At 42.6% G+C, this 20,528-nt stretch overlaps 1 protein-coding gene across 8 annotated transcripts in view; it reads right to left on the bottom strand.

The window, feature by feature from the left end:
• Window positions 1–20,528, bottom strand: part of AOPEP (aminopeptidase O (putative)) — a 539,579-nt gene that overhangs the window by 261,756 nt on the left and 257,295 nt on the right. The gene's annotated exons all lie outside the window — the stretch shown is intronic.

Genomic DNA, 20,528 nt, shown 5'->3' with positions numbered 1-20,528 from the left:
ACAATCCAACCCAGAAAATTATATCCAACAATACTTAAAGAGACTCCGTAACAAAAATTGCATCCTGTTTTTTATCATCCTACATGTTCCAAAAGCTATTCTAATGTGTTCTGGCTAACTGCAGCACTTTTTACTATGACAGTCTCTGTAATAAATCAATGTATCTTTCCCCTGTCAGACTTGTCAGCCTGTGTCTGGAAGGCTGCCAAGTTCTTCAGTGTTGTGGTTCTGCTATGAACTCACCCTTTCTGGCCCCTCTATGCACACTGCCTGTGTGTTATTTAGATAAGAGAGAAGAGAGAAGCTGCTCTAATCAGCTGGATAAATCGTCCTCTGAGCTGGCTGGGCTTTCACATACTGAGGAATTACAAACAAGGGCAAAGCTGTTTGCAGGAAGAAAAGAGCAGCCTGAAACTTCAGTGCATGGGGGAAAGAAACACACAAATGATCTCTTGAGATTCAAAAGGAATGCTGTATACAGCCTGCTTATGTATGGATGTATTTTCTATGTGTGGACATACTGTACATCAACCTACTTCCTGTTTTGGTGGCCATTTTGTTTGTTTACAAACAAACTTTTTAAAACTGTTTTTAACCACTTTTAATGCGGCGAGGAGCGGCGAAATTGTGACAGAGGGTAATAGGAGATGTCCCCTAACGCACTGGTATGTTTACTTTTGAGCGATTTTAACAATACAGATTCTCTTTAAAGTGTATTTTAACATTACTTGTTTTGCCACAAATGTCCTGTGCCACAGTGGTTAAAGCATACCATCCACCATACCTACTCCAGGTGATAAAGAGTACTGCCCTTCTGAACCTCCCACTTCATTATTGGCTTATAATCAAATCTTTCTAAGAAGTTTAACTGAGCCCAGGTTATCATAATCAAGAAGGGAGCTGGAAATGCAGAATCAGAGTATTGTTTACCTACTTAAGTAAAGGTGCCTAAACATGTCTTGTACCTGGATAGTGTGTGCATTACCTAGGTAGCACAGGCTGTGCTAATTTCACAATGGGCACTACCTCAATGTCAGAAGTAGTTTTACCCCGTTTTCCTAATATACGCTAAGGCTTTGTTCACATTATAAATCGCAAGCGCAATCGCAAGCACAGATCACTTTTGTGAGCACTTTTTAAAGTGATTTTCCAGGCATTTTTTGAGCAATTTGCGCTTTTTATAAGCGCTTTTGTTTGTTTTTTCAGCAGACAATCAGGAAGTGAACTCTTTGACCTGGAACTGTAAATCTCATCCTGATTCAAAACTTCTTGTCAATGTACTGTACTTTGTAAATAAAGGTACACCATTAAATCAATTGTTCTAAAATGTAGCTCTATTGGAACAAATGATTCTCAAAAGGGTTGCCTGTTTTAATGCACAGCCAGTGTTGTTGTTTTTTTGCATATCAAACTACAGAGTATTTTTCTCTGAGCAAAAAAAGCAAAAAAAAAAAAACAAAAAAAAGGATGAAAAGCTGAGGTATCACAGACAATTACAAATGTTTAGAACAAGTTACATTTCATCTGCTCTCTTCAGACACTTCAGTCAAAGACAAGCAGCTACTAATAAGAGCTTTCTCATACACACAGGGTTAACAGATGCACTGTGAGGGAATTCCCCCTCCCCTTATGGTTCACTCTGCGATCAGATTAGAGCAGACTTGCCGTCATTTAAGAAGGAAAGGAATTTGAAACAGTAAACAAGAGATATGCAAGTGAATTGTATGCATCATTATTTACCAGCACTTCAGGAACTCTCTCAATCCCAGATTGAAAAAACCTCATGGTGTGAACAAGCCCTTAAAGTATGTGAACAAGCCCTTAAAGTATAAGAGCTGTGCAGGGATGATAAGATATGGAGACAAACAAGAGTGAAGGAGATTGAAAACCAGAAACAGTGTGAGACAGTGCAGAAGGAGAAATTTCAAGCAGGGATTAATGCATATTGTAGTTACCACACCATCAGTACAAGCACAGAGTAGCAGCTAATACTGTACATACTGGAGGTAGTACATCAATATTATAAAATGCAAATCCTTCTAAATCACTGCTCCTGAACCAAACTGCAGAAAGTCTATTTGGATTTTTCTTAGAACTTGAATATACTGTTTACAGTTGTGATTAAAATTTCAACAATATAACAATGCAACAATAACTGAGCATTGTAACTGTGGACATTGATGTCAGTGGGTTTCCTCACTTTAACTACTTTGTTTTGGTGTTTCCACAAAATCTCAGTTGGATTAAAGTCAAAACTTTCACTGGTTATTCCAGAACATTCACTTTATTCTTCTTTAGCCATTCTTTGGTATAATGACTTATGTGTTTAGGAACATTATCTTGCTGCCTGACCCACGGTCTCTTGAGATTCAGCTCTCAGGGGGGGATGTCTCCACATTTATCTATCTTTAACAAGATGAAGCAGGTTATTCCCAGGATACACTTAACATTTGGTGCTCGGGACTTTTCCTATGCAGCCCCTACTTTATGGAACTCACTTCCACAATCAGTACAGTAAAAAGAGGCTCCTTCTCTGGACAGCTTTCACAATCAGTACAGTAAAAAGAGGCTCCTTCTCTGGACAGCTTTAAAAAAATGCTAAAAACTCACCTCTTTTCCCTAGCCTTTGAGACTGCATAATGCAGGGTCACAGCACTTTGAGTCCCCAGGGAGAAAAGCGCTATAAAAATATTATTGTTATCTTTAGAATTCCTTGGTACAGTTCAGAATTCATTGTTCCACCTACATTGTCAAGCCCTACAGGGCACAGATGCAACAAAGCAGGCACCAAAACAGAACTCTTCCATCACCATGTTTCACAGATATAATAAGGTTCTTATTCTGGAATCTCTAATTTTTCTTCCTCAAAAAACCCAAAAGCTTTATTGAGGCTTCATCTACACATCCACATGATCTTTAGCAAACTGTAATATATTTAGGGAAGTTCCATACACTCCATTGCTGTTCAGCATTTTCCTGATTAACCCTCCCTAGCGGTATTGACAGATTATCCATCCATACAAAACATGCTGTGAACAGTATAAACGTGCATACACATCAATACTCTGCGGGGACAGGAGGATAGGAGGGACATGGCAAGGGCACCGGACAGCTGCAGGGGGCTATTGGAAGCCCCAGGTGAGTAAAACTCATTTTTGGGGGGGGGCTTAAGGGTCACTTTAAGTATACCCATGTATAATCGGTAATGTCTATACACTCACCATGCCCTGTGTTAAACTCTCCACCTCCTGTTTGCCTGTTCTAAATGACATTGCAGCGGTGACTCTGCTGAAAGTTGCGCTGTGACCTCGGAACAGGAAGCCTGCTGTTCCTCTCTGCGCATGTGCAGGGTTCCTGGCTTCTTCTTCCTTTGTTACCCTCCCCTCTGCTGCTCCTCATACATATAAGGCAATATGACATGCATACCCAGTGTCTCTGCTCAGGGTCCCTTTAATGAACATCAACATTCATCAATGTGAGACAGGCATTCAGTTGCTGAGATATTACCCTTACATCTATTGTAACCTCTTGGACCATTATACGCCTTACAGCTGTTGTTATCTTCATTTGTTGACCACTTCTGAGTACGGTAACAATGGGCTCACATTTCCTCTACATTCACACACTCTAGCTGCTGATTGGTGGAGCAAAAACTCTCCAAAGATGGTCTTGTAACTTATTCAAGCTTTATGGCATCAAAAACTCCTTTTAGAAGGATGCTTGATCGTTTATGTGACCTAGCAATGTGGGTACAGGTGCAAGATAACGCAGACATCACATAGCGTCGATTGGCGATAACGGCCGTCATGGCGGATCAAATCGTCAGGAAGACATTATTATTATTATTTATTGTATTTATAAAGCGCCAACATATTACGCAGCGCTGGACATTAGTTTAGGTTACAGACAATGTTTAGGGGTGACATACAGCAAAATTAAAATACCTGAATACAAGAAAGACCAGATCATGCAGCACAGTATGAGTACAAGGTAATGCTTAGTCACTGGTGAGGAGCATGGAGATTTAAGTTAGGTTCACTCAGATGCATAGCATGGGTTCACAGTAATGGAGGTGCATGATCAGGTAGGACACAAGAGGAGGACCCTGCCCAAAGGCTTACAATCTAGAGGGAAAGGTAAGGACATGAAAGGTAGGGGACCAGAGTTCAGCTGTGGGTTTAGAGCACTTGTGAGGGGTAGTAGGCCAGAGTGAGAAGGTGAGTTTTGAGGGCTTTCTTGAAGATGTTGAAGAAGGGGGCTGCCCTAATGGGTGGGGGTAGGGAGTTCCATAGTGTTGGAGCAGCTCTTGAGAAGTCCTGGAGGCGTGCATGGGACTGGGTGATGCGGGGGGCGGTTAGGCAAAGTTCATTGGAAGAGCGGAGTGAGCGGCTAGGTGTATACCTCTGAGTAAGATCGGAAATGTAGGTTGGACAGGTTTTGTGGACAGATTTGTAGGTCAGACACAGTATCTTAAATCTGATTCTGGACTGGATAGGAAGCCAGTGGAGGGATTCAAAGAGGGGATCCGCCATGGTGGAGCGATAGGAGCAGTGGATAATTCTGGCTGCCGCATTCATGATGGACTGCAGTGGGGCTGTTTGGGTCATAGGAAGACCAGACAGAAGGGCATTGCAGTAGTCAAGGCGGGAAATTATGAGGGCATGGATGAGGAGTTTGGTGGTGGCAGAGGTCAGGAAAGAGCACACCTTACAGATGTTATGAAGGTGGAAGTTGCAGGACTTTGTGAGGTTTTGGATGTGGGGAGTGAAGGAGCATTCAGGGTCCAGGGTGACACCCAGACAGCAGGCTTGAGAGGTAGGGCAAATGGTAGTGTGGTTAACAGTGACATGCACATCTGGGAGGTTCATGGATGGCCGGGGTGGGAAGATCATAAATTCCGTTTTGTCTAGATTTAGTTTCAGGAACCTAGCGGACATCCAGGAGGAGATGGCTGATAGGCAGGAGGAGACCTTGTCCACGGTAGTGGTGGATATATCAGGGGTGTGGAGGTAGATCTGGGTGTCATCTGCATACAGTTGATAGTTAACCTCCCTGGCGGTAACCCCGAACGTAGTAGTTTTTCTCAGGCCCTGCTGGGCCGATTTGCGCAATTTTTTTTTTTGCTGGCTGCGTGAGCACACCGATCGCTGCCGCCCCACGCCGATTTGCCACTATCCGCGTCTCTGCAGAGCCTCCCCCCCTAGACCCCAGCGCTGCCTGGCCTATCAGCGCCAGGCAGCGCTGAGGGGTGGATCGGGACTCCCTTAGACGTCACGATGTCCATGACGTCGGTGACGTCATCCCGCCCCGTCACCATTCTTTGAATTGAATTTCCAGTTCGCCGATCGCCTGAGGCGATCGAAGAGGGTAGGGGGATGCCGCTGCACAGCGCCGATCATGTAGCGAGCCCTAGGCTCGCTACATGATTTAAAAAAAAAAAAAACCAGCTGTGCTGCCCCCTGGCGGTTTTTAATAGACTGCCAGGAGGGTTAAAGCCCATGGAGAAGATAACCTTGTCAATGGAGGATGTGTATAGGGTGAACAGTAGGGGGCCAAGGACCGAGCCTTGGGGGACTCCCACCGAGAGGTGGTTGGGGGTGGACGAGGACTCATTGAAGGCGGTCGTGAAGGAGCGGTTGGAGAGGTAGGATGAAAGCCAGGTCAGGGCGAGATCGTGAATGCCCATGGAGACATCACTGGATCCACCTCCCTGCATCGCAAGGTGAGTACTTAGCTTAAGGTCCTCAGACACCTCCTTTGTTCAAGCCATGGTATGCATCCACAAATGTGTTGTATGTGTGATCAGGCTTTGCTGGATCCCAATTCTTTAAAATAAAACACAATCTCACTGCCCCACTTAAAAGTCCCTCCCAAGGATTGCTTTATTTTTCAGGAATAAATACTGAATAGTTACCTGCTTTTGTAAATAATGTCGATTGTTTATATATACGGCTGATGCTTTTACAGTTCTTTACAGATTTTTTAGTTTTTAGATGGACTACTTGGAAGACATCAGAAAACGTAATTCCTTCATGCACTAAATTGCTAAGTAGAGATTTAACATAGATGTTACTACAGGTATAAAATGACTGCTTATCCTCCTTCTAGAAGTGTGAACTCTGCCTCAGGCTTTCATATAAATGTAGGCTTGTTAAGAATATGTAACAATGAACTAGCACAGAGCATGGTAAACAAAAGTAAACAACTATAAGTTTTCCTTGAATTAAAGCAGTGTGTAACAATCATGCAACAAGAAAAGTGTTTAATGCAAATAAGCCAAAAGCGGGATAAGGTGAAGAGGAAGAGTGCACTAAAGTTGCACAAGTAACAAGATTCACATTTTTATCAATACAGTTATATTTAGACCAATATAGAATGATTTAAAGGGGACTATAACTTTCTACTTTATTAAAGAAAGTCTGGTAAGAGTTTGTGCTCAAAACGGGCCTGCTGAAATAAAGGGTTAATGTTTTCTGTGATGTTTGCAAAATTTCTCCCAGCCTTGAAAAAATAAAACACGGTCTCTTCAACTTGGTTTTTTTTTTGGGGGGGTGGGGGGGAGAGGGCTGAAAGTATTACTATTATTTTGTTTTCATTAGAAAACATAAAAAGGTGAAATTTATGAATACCACTCCTCAAATCACACAGAAACTCAAGGCCAAGTTAAATTCCTCCCTTGGGCACCATTATTTCCCGCAAACGCCACAAAAGCATAAACTGGGTTCACTACTGAAATAAACCACTGACACTTATTTGTATTTCACATATAATCAGTTTAATTCTGCTTATTATAAACCTGAAAAGGAGGCAACAAAGAAACTATTGAAAGGGCAGAGAATGGAGCATGTGTGTTTTGCTAGGCTCCTGCCTGTGAGTGGCCCCAGACTTACACCAAGACAGCGGCTCCTAAAATTAGAAACATGCCATACTATATCAATGAAAAAAAAAACGAAATGCAATTGATTAATGTATTACATCTGAAGTCATTTCCTTTGCACCTGCACTTTACATTTAGAGAAAGAGAAAACCACCACTTCCAACAAATGCTCTTTCACGGGGTGGGAAGAGTCATTTTCTGCTTCTTTCTAGTAGGACCTCACTGTCCACAGATATTACCTCTGCCATCCACAGCTAATCTATTTCAAACACTATTCCAGCTACAAAATATACAGTTATGTGTACAGAACAAAACACAACTTACAACCTAAAAATAACTGTTTATCTAGCAATACTGTGATCATAATGTGTTCATGCAGACTGAATATATTGCCAGTTGTTATTCAAAGTTGTACTTAGAATGTAATTTGCTTGTTCATTCTAGTGCACCATGATAAAGTACACACAAAGATAAAGTACAATATGGAAGAGTGCAACCTGAAGTAATTTGATGAGGCGCAATGCAGTTAAAGTACACTTGAGCTCGTCCTGCTGACCATCTGCCTCTAATACTTTTAGACATAGACCCTGAACAAGCATGAAGAGCAGATGATTCTGACTGAAGCCTGACTGGATTTGCTGCATGTTTGTCTCAGGTGTGTGATTCAGAGACTACTTCAGCAAAGAAATCAGCAGGACTGCCAGGCAACTGGCATCATTTAAAAGGAAATAAATATGGCGGACAACATATCCCCTTTGGTTCAGGTTTACTTGAACTATTTCAGCCACATGGACAGGAGTCTCTCGTCCGCGGCTGGTGCTGCTCTAGCCGCAGGCATGTGAGACTCATGTCTGTGCAGTTTGTGGGGCTGCACACACGATAGTGCAGATGGAAGCCCACAACGGAGGAATTGGTGGCAGGGGACAAAAGTTCCCTTAGTCAATCCGTACTTGTGCAGCAAGAATGACCACTGTTTTTAGTCAAAAACAGCGATCATTCTCAGTTGTAGGAGCGATCATGCCGCTGCACTCCCTCCCACTCGCTTGTTCCCGCTGCTGTTCATTACAAAGTTCCCATTCATCTCCCCTCTAGGTCCCCATGATCGCTGGCATCAATGAGATGCCTGCGTCGCTTCCGAAGTAACACAGCCATGTATTACTTCCTATTTGCGTACTTATTGTACGCAATAGAAAAAATGTGCGGGGACACCTTTTGGCCAAATAGTAATGTCTGTATTCCCTACAGACATTCGGGAACACATTTTCTTTTATATGTATGTCAAGAGGGTATATTGCTATTAAATTATATGCTTAAAATTAGTGATGGATGTAAAACTGAAAAAAGCACCTTTATTTCCAAATAAAATATTGTCACCATACATTGTACTAGGGATATAATTTAAACGTTGCAATAACCGGGACAAATGGGCAAATAAAATGTGTGGCTTTTATCCACAGTTTTACGTTTTATTGAAATAATGATTTTTTTTCTTTTTCTTATTATTCCCATTAAAATGCATTTAGAATAAAATAACACTTAGCATAATGTACCACCCAAAGAAAGCCTAATTGGTGGCGAAAAAACAAGGTATAGATCATTTCGTTGTGATAAGTAGTGATAAATAGTGTTGGGCCGAACAGTTCGCCTGGCGAACCTCTCTGGGCCTCTTACTGACCCGGAGTAGTACGCCTGCGCTGCCCGGCGGAGCGCGTCCTAGATCGCGCTCCTGTTGCCCAGCACTCTCTGCGCATGAGAGTGACGTCACTCATGACGTCACGCACATGCGCAGAGAGTGCCCGGCAACGGGAGCGCGATCTAGGACACGCTCCGCCGGGCAGCGCAGGCGTACTACTCCGGGTCATTGCGACCCGGAAGTAGTAAGAGGCCCATGGATTTAGAGATGTTCGCCGGTGAACGGTTCGGGAACCGTTCGCCACATCTCTAGTGATAAAGTTATTGGGGAAAGGAATAAGCTCTGAAATGTTAGAATTCCTCTTGTCCATAAGGTGAAAACAACCCAAGGGCTGAAGTGGTTAAACTGAATGTGGGTAGCATCACTTTACAATTCCACATACACTATTGTGTAAATGTCCTCATAGCATAAAAGCACAAGTGTAATATTTATAGTCCAAATAATAACAAAAACGCCTAAATATTACAGTGATCAGTTACACTGTGCTCTCAAACTGTCTTCTAAAAAGGCAGATGTAATAGACAGATACTAGCGCACGGAAGAAGAGCCCACTGTTTACTTAGTGCAAGCACCTCTTCACATGGAAAGATTACCAGTAGTGAACTGATAAACTGTAAACTAACATTTTAGTCATGAAGACTAAAAACATAGCTAATCAACATCCATTCAAACTGGCTTTATACACTAACATGTGTACAGATGAAAGGGCTTCATAGCAAAGTAAAATATATTGAATTTCTAATAAGTAAGCATCAATATTCGGTAGTTAAACGTGGAATCCCACACTAACACTGTCAGAGACAATGAAGGTTCTGGTTTTTGTGCAATAAGACATTTTAACAAGGTGTGGAAGACATAAGATTCTTCACGTCTTAAAATATCTGGATTCTTCCTGCCATCTTATTAAGTTTCACAATAAACTGCAAAGCCAGTGAAAAGCTTGGGATCGGAGTAACTGCTCTGCACACAAACCAGCTTCCTGCACTGATTCTCATAACATTTGACTTTTGAAAACTATTTTAAATGTTGGAAAATGAACAGTACTGCCAGGTAATCACGTGCTCCAAGCCTTTCTTAACCCGCCAAGAGAGAAAACTCAGAAAGTTCTTACTTTCCAAGCCAAATCCTATAAACAGAAACATCCAGGCTTGTCACTATTGTTAACCCACTGGCAGCATAACAAGTGTTTAACTTGCAAATAAAAATAGAAATCTCAGTTAAATCAGTTTTTGGTACATCCTCACACCCAAGCATTCCCTAAACTAGAAACACATTATTAGAGTGACAGGTCACAAACGACACAGAAAACCGGAGGAAAACAAAAGAGTAAAAGTGCTAATTTCAACATGTAGGGCTTGATTCACAAAGCGGTGCTAACTGTTAGCACGCCTGTGAAAACCCCCTTAGCACGTCTAAACAAGCTTTTCGCGCATAAAACTTTACGCGCGCAAAACTTTATGCGCATAAAACTTTACGCGCGTACTGCACAGAGCGCAGGGCGCTCCGCGCGAAGTGCCCATTAAAGCCTATGGGACTTAGCGCGCATAAAACTCTGCGCGCGTAAAACTTTGCGCGCGCAAAGTTAGCGTGTGATCTGATTGAGAAATCCGGTGCTAACCTACTTAGCACCCTGGTTAGCGCGTCTAAAGACTTTAGACGTGCTAAGTAGGTTAGCACCGTTTTGTGAATCAAGCACGTACTGTTTTAGCTGCCCAGGAGAGTTCATCTTAGCAAAAATGACTCCCACAAACCAGAGGATGAATCTGGGAAGTCACAAAAGAACGCAGATGAATATCTCAGGACTTATCATCATAATTCATGATTTCACAATTAGGCCCCTTTTAATTTACTACTCCAAATGGCAGCTTTTATAACCCCATGTGTGTCATAGTTTGACATGTGGTAGTGTTACCGGGAGAGAAAAAAAAGCAAAATGGTTTGTCGCGTCTAAGCATGGCGCAGCCGTCCTCAGATGTGACTCCTTAGAGGCGCCACGCTCCATCAGCAGAGATGAGTGCTAGAAAATTCCCAGCCGATGCACAGGAGGAGCTGACAGGTGCTGAATTTACCACCCTCAGCTTCCAGTGTGGAAAGGGAAGAAGCTTTAGAAACGGTACAGTTGAAAAGGGTGTGAGACATGACCAGTTAAAAAGGGTGCCTGGAAAAATAACGGGCAGTCCCGGCCTTTAGTGTTATGAGATGGGGGGGTCCTTAGTGTTAGGCAGGGGGGGGGGGTTAAGGTTAGGCAGCACCAGGGGGGTCTTAGGGTTAGGCATGTTCATTCTACTGTATAGATATTATGAACATGGGTTAGATATGCCAAACCTTACTGACTTGATGTACTTAGAGGTGTTAATTTCTAAATAACATATGTAAGGACAGGCCATAAAATCTGAGATGGAAAAAGGGGTTAAACTAAGCACACAGCCTGATGCTATAAATCTATAGTGGAGTGAGAGATAAGCAGGAAGAGAGAAGGGCAGAAAATTGGATAATGCCAGGCTGAGGACAGAACTACAGTAGATGCTACTGACAATGATAATGTCCTCTCTGATAGCTGGGGAATTGAGGGAGGAGAGCAACCAATGTGCTACCTGTCCAGCCATCCAAGATCACTGAGTCTCTGCAGCAATCTTACGCAGCTATTCTCTCTCTTGAATGTCCCACTCAGGCAGAGGGTGGGTTCTCAGGCAGCAGAGGCACAAGAAGATACTCCAACTGGACACTGCACACAGGAAAACGGTGAGGCACATATTTCTGCAGGGTTCTGTACATGTGCTGTGTCAGCGACTGCAGCATGGGGCACAGCTGACAGCAACAACTGAGGCCCCATGGCAACAGGTTCCAGGCATTGCCCAAATTGCACTGGAGCTGGAGCCCAAAAGGTAAATATTATCGCACGTGGAGTTTGGGGGCTTTCTGTACTTGATCCAGGAGGCAGAAGCCTTATTAGGATCAGGTTTCCTTTAGCAGCCAATTTATTTGGAGGCTTGCAAGTTCTCCGGGCCATTTTATTTTAGCACATTTTTTATTTCTTATTTGTTGCATTTCTCTGCTTCTAATTAGTACTGCTGTAATGTGTATTTATAACCACCAGTCACCAGACAATTACAGAGGACTTCTGATTTCAGTTTCTATATTTTCTGCTAGTAGAGAGAGCACAAAGCAGTCCAAGAATTTACAGCACAACCAGCTCTGCTGACTGAGGTCAAAGGCAGTGCACTCAAACCAGATAACTCTATTGAAGCTGCTGATGGGTTAAGGAAGACGAGCACATAAGGAGAATGGAAGAACTAATGCTAGTTACACAAGAAAGATTTCATCAAAATGTATTGGTATGGACAGCCCGAGTAGACTTTTTAGACTAAGACAAATGCAATAGACCTAAAATTAGAGGAAATGATTTTCACATGTGTGGTGTAGTCAGCTGTTAACAAAGAGACACTGGATAGAGTGGTGCAAAAGGGAGGCTGTGGGGGGTTGGACCTGTTTTGCAATGCTCCAACAAATCTGCCAAGATACTGTTATTGCCCCTTACTTCGTTTGGCTGTCTTCCCTGCTGTAATGGCAACATGTTAAAAGCAACCAGAGAAGTAGAAAAGCTGGTTTTGTTTATTTTTTATTTTGAATTCAATAGAAAAAAAGAGAGATGTTAGGGCAACACAGAATAGGAATAACATTGAATAATTTTGGTCACGATATAAGCCATCATTATAAGTATGGTACGATGAGATGACCTGTCTAAGTTGTTGAGTAACAAAACATTGCAATTTGCTGTATGGAAATATAAAATACACAATGTCGTTTGGAATTGCAACATGGATATGTTATGTTTTTGGCTCTTGATGATATCAATAGAAATTACTGGAAATAAAAAATGCTGTATTGCATTTATATTACAGTTATCATCTGCATTGTACCAACTTGCTTTGGAGATCTCACATTGTTACATAGCTAACTAGGTTAAGAAAGACATGTCCATCAATCTCGAGACTACTAGTACCCAGGGAAAAGAAGCCAAAGGGGCAAAAACTATCTCCCTGACTGGACTGAGGTATTACCCTCCCACATTTAGCAATCATAACTGTCGATGCCCTTAAAGGACAACTGTAACCACTAAATAAAAAGGTTAAAGGAGCACTACAGTGAAAAACTGTAAAATTTAAAATATGTGCAAACATATACAAATAAGAAGTACATTTTTTCCAGAGTAAAATGAGCCATAAATTACTTTTCTCCTATGTTGCTGTCACTTACTGTAGGTAGTAGAAATCTGACAGAAGTGACAGGTTTTGGACTAGTCCATGTCTTCATAGGGGATTCTCAGCAAGGCTTTTATTCTTTATAAAGATATTCCCTAAAAAGGATTTAAACAATGATTTTGGTCAGCTTCCCTGCTCCCTACACAGTTTTTTGGACAGAGCAACTGTCATTTACTAAGTGCTTTTAAAAATAAATATATCCCTGAGAATCCCCTATAAAGAGATGGACTAGTCCAAAGCCTGTCACTTCTGTCAGATTTTAATATGAGTCTGTTTACACTGTTGCAGGTTTTATTTACTCATTTAAGAAGAGACCAAACAAAAAAAATCATGTCATGGTAATATACAGACCTTTGCAATGCTCAAGAAGACACAATATCACCTGTGGCAGTATTTAAACAGCGCCGTGGGAAAAACCCAGTAGCATGAAAAGCATCACTTTTCTTGGTAATTTGGGTCAATAGCTCATTGCATATAAAGTAAATAAACATTACCACAACAGAAACAAGGTTAGAAATGGGAGAAGGATGCACACCTGTGCAGTGTCTCTAAGTGCCTGGTCTTTTGGCCCGCAGGTAGCAAGGCTTGGGAAAGTAGGTATACCCTCCAAAACATCGCTGAAATTATGGGTTATACCTGTCTTAATAAATAGCAATAATACTGGGCACTGATGGATGGTGCCGGTGTTATCTTCTCCACAAGGAATTATTTAGAAGGTTTATCATTTCATTTATGTATAAAATTAAACTAACCATACAAGGCTGGCCTACATACACACCCTGGCCTCTGGGAATGCAACAACAAAATAAAAAGTATGATGTATCTCAATCAACACACAAAATCAGTACTATTTGTGCACTGCATGGCCTCATTGCTCTATACTCCACTGAAAAAGCATCATAGCCTAACAAATTCAAATGTATTTGACAATAATTTCCAGTTATTTCCGATCCAACAACATCTACGTATTTACAAAACAGATGCTATATTGTTACTGAAAAAATATTGTACTAATGTGAGCAAGCTAATGGGAGGAGATGTTCACACAACAGACCAAAGTGCACTTCAGCCATTAATTATAATTTAATGCCAGTGGATCTATAACTGGTGTGCTGAGATCAAAACATTTAACCAAGACACCTGATTAGAAACCAAATATAATACTAGGGTCATTATCTAACAGATTTATTAGTTCTCCATTGTTGATATGCTGGTAATGAACACCTCTGTATGTGCTTAAATAGTGGTAATCATTAACAAACTGTTCTCCTCTCCCCTGCTTTCACTTCTCTGATACTGTGGCAGTTTTTGATGCTCTGTATCAACTACTATGTATAGGGTGCCCAATGCAAAACTCGCAATGGGGGCGGTTCCTATAGCTCCTTAGCTACACCACTGCTTATACACAAACGTATGTTCCTGTATGAGGTTTCACAGCTGCTCCATACACCAACATATTATTTTTGCCTCCTCTGCTCTCCAGACAGATGTATATTTCCAGAATAGGGACATAGCAGTGTCAAATGGACATGCATTGTTGTCAGAATCACAGTGAAAAATAGATGAATGTCTTAAAGAGCACTTTGAGCTGTGCAAGCAATAAGTAAGTATCTGTGGAAGTACCGTATGTTTGAGGAGGAAACTAAGATGTAGCTTCTGGTTATACTTGAATATATTTTAACAGACAACTTCTTTTACAAAGTGCCCTAAAAACACCACTTCACGATATGCATACAGGTTGTAGTTTCCTGACTGTTATACTGATCCACACCTTATAATATGGGTCCATACACAGAATGATCAGATGAAAGCTCATTTTAAACAATCTATTAAATAGATTAAGTTTGCACAAACTACATGAGGTAAAATGGCATTTTCAACTTTAAACAATCAACGTGGAACAATAAGGCAGGCAAGAAAGAAGATTTGGCAATTAATGGCATTGACTGGTGCTATTCATTATACTGACATGGATATTTTTGTTGGTATTCTTAAAGCTCAATAAAAAAATGATTGATGCCTTCTGAAAACATATTAAATAAAAATTCTCAAGTGCAAGTGCACCTGCATGCTGCTGATATGGCATCAAGTAAGGCTACAAATCCTGATAGCGGTGAGTGAGAATAACATGATCAGTTACATTGCAGTACTGTGAACAGGCCCATAGAATTGTATGGCCAGCGAGTTGGCTTGCAGATTTATTCTGCAATGCAACAGGCATAGTGTAAATGGGTCCTAAAGCAAAGCAAGTGTGAAAATAAAATAGCATTATTCTATAATTGTATTCTCAAATATTACTCACTTGTGAAAAAGGAAGGGGAACAAGTATATAAAAATATATATCATTTATTATAGATCACTACATATATAAAAAATATAAATTCCATTAGAAACCAGAGCCCTATCTCCTAACAACCGGGGGGTAGAAATTTGACCAATGCAAACCATATGGCAACAGATGTTCCAAAAAACATTTTAGCTGGAGCTCTCAGCATAAAAATTCAGTTCCATGTGGATCAAGATACTGTTCACAGTTCCCAAGGTAATTATTAATCACAGTGAATGGAGGATCCTGGATATTAGGTAGTTCCGTACATATTGCAGATAGAACAAACACTTCCGTAAGTATTGCAGATAAAGCAGACACTTATTGAGATTGCAATATAAGCATGCTCGCATCAACTTCTACCCAGGCAGAGACATTGCTAGTAGGTGTAATGTTCATCAGGTAATGGGCCCCTCATTACATCTTCAATCATAGATCACAAATGTCCATCAAACATACTGTTTACGTGACCACCGATAACTTAGCTTCAAAAGATTGATGTTCAGAGAAATCACTTGCTATAAACATTTAGTGATAAGTCCGCCAGGGCTTAGCCCTTATGCAGGCCTCCGATAATGGGTCAGTCACGTGATGGAGAAATAAAATGGTGTGGGCTCCGTGGTGGGTAGATTTTCCTGCGATGTAAGTGCACTCAGCCTATATATATTGGTGTTACAAAGGCAGTCCATTCGCATTCATTGCAAATTGTATATGGTACAGGTATAAGGATACTCATCCATCCAGTGTGGTTTCTTATCAGGATGCTTGGTCAAGAAATGTCCCCGGGTGGAGATGGGCTTCTAGTAGGCAATGAGCCCTGGTTTGCCGACCGGTTTCTCTGGCAAAGTCGCCAGCATCATCAGGGCAGGCTCATAGAGAATTCCCGTACATGCGAACGCCGGCCTATAATGGCGCCGGCCTATAAAGTCATGTTTGGGGGTGACACTGGGGATGTACCTAGTCTGACCACCCAACAGGATCAACAGGCACTGCAAGATTTGGCTGGCCTACAGGGTGAATGTCCTCCCACAAGTGAGGTTGTTGACAGAGATTTGATCTCATCAGGCTCTGATGTTGATCCACCTGACAGCACCAGAGTCAGACCAAAGTCTCGATTCTTTCCAGCCCTATCGACGGTTCCCTCCTTACAAATTTTCGCTTTATCTGTTATGCGAGATCTTGAAACACTTCCTTTTGACCGTGGACCTAGTCCTAATCTATCCCCTGATTTGCACAGAGCTCTTGATGACCTTTCATCGGCTCCGAATTTGGTGATTAAACCCTCGGACAAGGGTGGCAACATAGTCCTCATGACCAAGGGTCGATATGAACAGATGTGTTATGAGATCTTAAACAATCGTGATTGGTATGAGAGGGTCTCCATGTCGAGGGTGGAGGCCAGCACGGGTGAGTTTAAAAGATTGTTGGATGACAATCTGGCATTAGGCTTGATATCTAGGAAGACACATCGGTTCCTATGGAACCCAAATCCTAGAATTCCCACGTTCTATGCATTACCAAAAACACATAAGTCGGTTACTAATCCGAGTGGGAGACCTATCATCTCAGGATGTGGCTCCCTAACGGCTAATGCTAGTATCTATGTGGACACGCATCTTCAGCCCCATGTTAGAGCACTCCCCTCTTATGTGCGGGACACCTCCCATCTATTAACCATCCTGGATGGCATGAGTGTCCCGCCAGGAGCCTGGTTGGTCACCCTTGATGTCGAGGCCCTCTATTCCAGCATACCGCACGAGGAGGGCCTTGAGACCATTAGATCGGTATTAACCAGTCTGCTGATTGATAGCATCCCACATAATATCTTTCTTTTGAAGTTGTTGCGGTTCATTTTGACAAATAATTTTTTTACATTTGACTCCGCCCACTACCTCCAGGTGCAGGGCACAGCGATGGGGACAACATGTGCCCCGTCCTATGCGTGCCTGTACCTGGGGGAGTGGGAAAGGTGTATTTTTGCAGATGAAGATCTAAGTGACTTGTTACAATATATACTCACCTGGCATCGTTTTATTGACGACATATTTTTAATATGGACAGGCACAGAACAAGATCTGACCAGATTGGTGGGACTGCTCGGAGTCAACCTTTTCAATTTAAAATTTACGATGTCCAAGGATCGGTATAGCATCCCGTTTCTAGATGTAACAGTCTGCATCGATGAGACTGGTATGCTTCAGACCAAATTATACAGAAAACCCACTGCTGCTAACTCCCTATTACATGCTGGGAGTTTTCACCCTACACACCAGATACGAGGTATTCCAATTGGTCAATACCTTCGTGTACGACGTAATTGTTCTGAGGATCTGGATTTCCAATCCTCAGCTGATGATCTGCAACAACGTTTCAAAGCTAGGGGTTATCCCAAAAGATATCTTAAAAAGGCCTATCATAGAGCAAGTAACACATCGAGATCAGAACTTTTATATAGGTCTACAGAGCCTAGGACTCGATTGGATAGAGGCCTATCCTTCATCACAAAATTCTGTAGTGAACATCATCAGATTAGATCTTTACTTCATAAACATTGGCCCTTGTTAACGGTGGATCCTAAGGTTGCCGCCCTCGTTCCAGAGTCACCTATGCTCACCTTCAAGCGGGCACAGACGATAGGAGATAGGCTGACACGTAGCCACTACCCAGGACAAAGTGGAGCAGGTAAACTATGTAAATGCACGGCATTGGGTACATACCCATGCCATTCTTGTAACCAATGTCGCTACATTCTTGTGGGCAGACAGTGCACCCTGGGAGCCCGAGACAAAATCTTGACTACTAGACATTATACCAATTGTGGAACTGAGGGGGTCATCTATCTGCTTACTTGCCCATGTGGAGCTTTCTATGTGGGCAAGACGGGCAGAGCCCTCAGAAGACGCATTTATGAACATACTTATGGGATTAGTGAATCCCATGATACACCAGTGGCTCGGCACTTTGCCAGATGCCAAAATGCCAACCCAACCAGGGTACGGTTCTTTGGACTCGACAGAGTGCATTCTGACCCTAGGGGTGGCGACTGGGATGGCAAGCTTCTCCAGTGTGAGGCCTTTTGGATATATAAACTAAAGGCCTTCCGGGCACCTGGCCTAAATGAAGGCATCGATTATGCTCCATTCTTATGATGAAATCTATTTTAGATTTCACTTAGAATCTGATCTCACTGCCTGTACACACCCCCAACACCCCCCTCCCCCCCCCTTATAGGCACAAATAGATGATTTTGTCCTCCAGTTTGGGCAAGCTTTATTGTTCCACCTTGTCTGAGGTTTGGCGGTTGCATGGCCAGGACTGCTGTCTCCTCTTATGGGGGATTGGGGATGGCACCCAGCTGGCCCCATGGATGCAACCAGAACGAGACTTATGGTTTTCAATTATCTGTATACCAAGAACAACTGTCCACATGCAGGGATAGTGTTGTAGTTTATTGTCACCATTTATTAGAAATGTGAATGACAATTGGTTGCTGCACATGATGTTAGTCAACTAATGAATTTATAGGATAATGGATGTATTTTGATTCTTGTTTTATTTTATTAGTACTATATTGACAATGTGGTGAGTTCCCTGTGGTGCGGGCGTTATGGCCCCCTGGGGTCCTTGCCTTTGTCCCCTCCCTCTTTCCCTGGTTTGGGGTGTCTGTGCGGCTCGGCTTGATGGCCGGGGGGAGTACCACGCCTGAGAGTACTATTGACATGCTCCCCATATGTGAGTGAACTTCCTAAGGGTTTGCATGTATTCTGTATACTTTAGGTATTTGATTCTATTGGTGTGGTCTCCCTCCGTGCCCTTGGTCCGGGCTGCGTGGTGCCCCGGGGATGGCGGATTGATGGGTGACTGGGCCCCCAGAGGTATGGGGCCGAGGCGGCCCCGGGGCGCATACTAGGGTGGACTTACATCTCCGCCCTGAGTCGCGCGCCGTCCCGCTGCGGACAAGCACAAGAGCTGTTTTAGCTCCGCAGCGGCAATATCCAACTCAGCCGCTAGATGGTGCTGGTTCCGTTTGCGGGTGGTGCGCGTCTCTAATGCCGTCCCCGATGCGCTCCAGGCGTCGGCGTGCGCATTGAGCGTGACGCGGTGACGTGGGGCGTGTCTGGGTGCGGCGTGACGCCCTGGGGCCGCCGGGCGCCATTATAGGCCGGCGTTCGCATGTACGGGAATTCTCTATGAGCCTGCCCTGATGATGCTGGCGACTTTGCCAGAGAAACCGGTCGGCAAACCAGGGCTCATTGCCTACTAGAAGCCCATCTCCACCCGGGGACATTTCTTGACCAAGCATCCTGATAAGAAACCACACTGGATGGATGAGTATCCTTATACCTGTACCATATACAATTTGCAATGAATGCGAATGGACTGCCTTTGTAACACCAATATATATAGGCTGAGTGCACTCACATCGCAGGAAAATCTACCCACCACGGAGCCCACACCATTTTATTTCTCCATCACGTGACTGACCCATTATCGGAGGCCTGCATAAGGGCTAAGCCCTGGCGGACTTATCACTAAATGTTTATAGCAAGTGATTTCTCTGAACATCAATCTTTTGAAGCTAAGTTATCGGTGGTCACGTAAACAGTATGTTTGATGGACATTTGTGATCTATGATTGAAGATGTAATGAGGGGCCCATTACCTGATGAACATTACACCTACTAGCAATGTCTCTGCCTGGGTAGAAGTTGATGCGAGCATGCTTATATTGCAATCTCAATAAGTGTCTGCTTTATCTGCAATACTTACGGAAGTGTTTGTTCTATCTGCAATATGTACGGAACTACCTAATATCCAGGATCCTCCATTCACTGTGATTAATAATTACCTTGGGAACTGTGAACAGTATCTTGATCCACATGGAACTGAATTTTTATGCTGAGAGCTCCAGCTAAAATGTTTTTTGGAACATCTGTTGCCATATGGTTTGCATTGGTCAAATTTCTACCCCCCGGTTGTTAGGAGATAGGGCTCTGGTTTCTAATGGAATTTATATTTTTTATATATGTAGTGATCTATAATAAATGATATATATTTTTATATACTTGTTCCCCTTCCTTTTTCACAAGTGAGTAATATGTACATTTTGAGTCCTAGACTCTAAGGAAGCACCCTGACTTTATACTCAGACCCATAGTGTGAATAATAAATGTATTCTCAAATAGCCTGGAGGCATTTGTTGGAACCACTTGAAAAGATCATAAATAACTGGATCAGAATAATTGTTCAAATGTTGCTGGAGCAGTTTGCTCAGAAAAAGTGGGACAATCTACCTGTTGACATGTGCAGAAGTCTCAGTGAGAGCTACACAAGTTGTGTAATAATTTATTAGATTAAGAGTTCCGTCATT

The sequence above is a fragment of the Hyperolius riggenbachi genome, chromosome 1 (genome assembly GCF_040937935.1).
Source record: "Hyperolius riggenbachi isolate aHypRig1 chromosome 1, aHypRig1.pri, whole genome shotgun sequence".
NCBI lineage: Eukaryota > Metazoa > Chordata > Amphibia > Anura > Hyperoliidae > Hyperolius > Hyperolius riggenbachi.
Note: the sequence above shows the minus strand (reverse complement) of the source record. Positions and strands in the feature narration are given on the sequence as shown.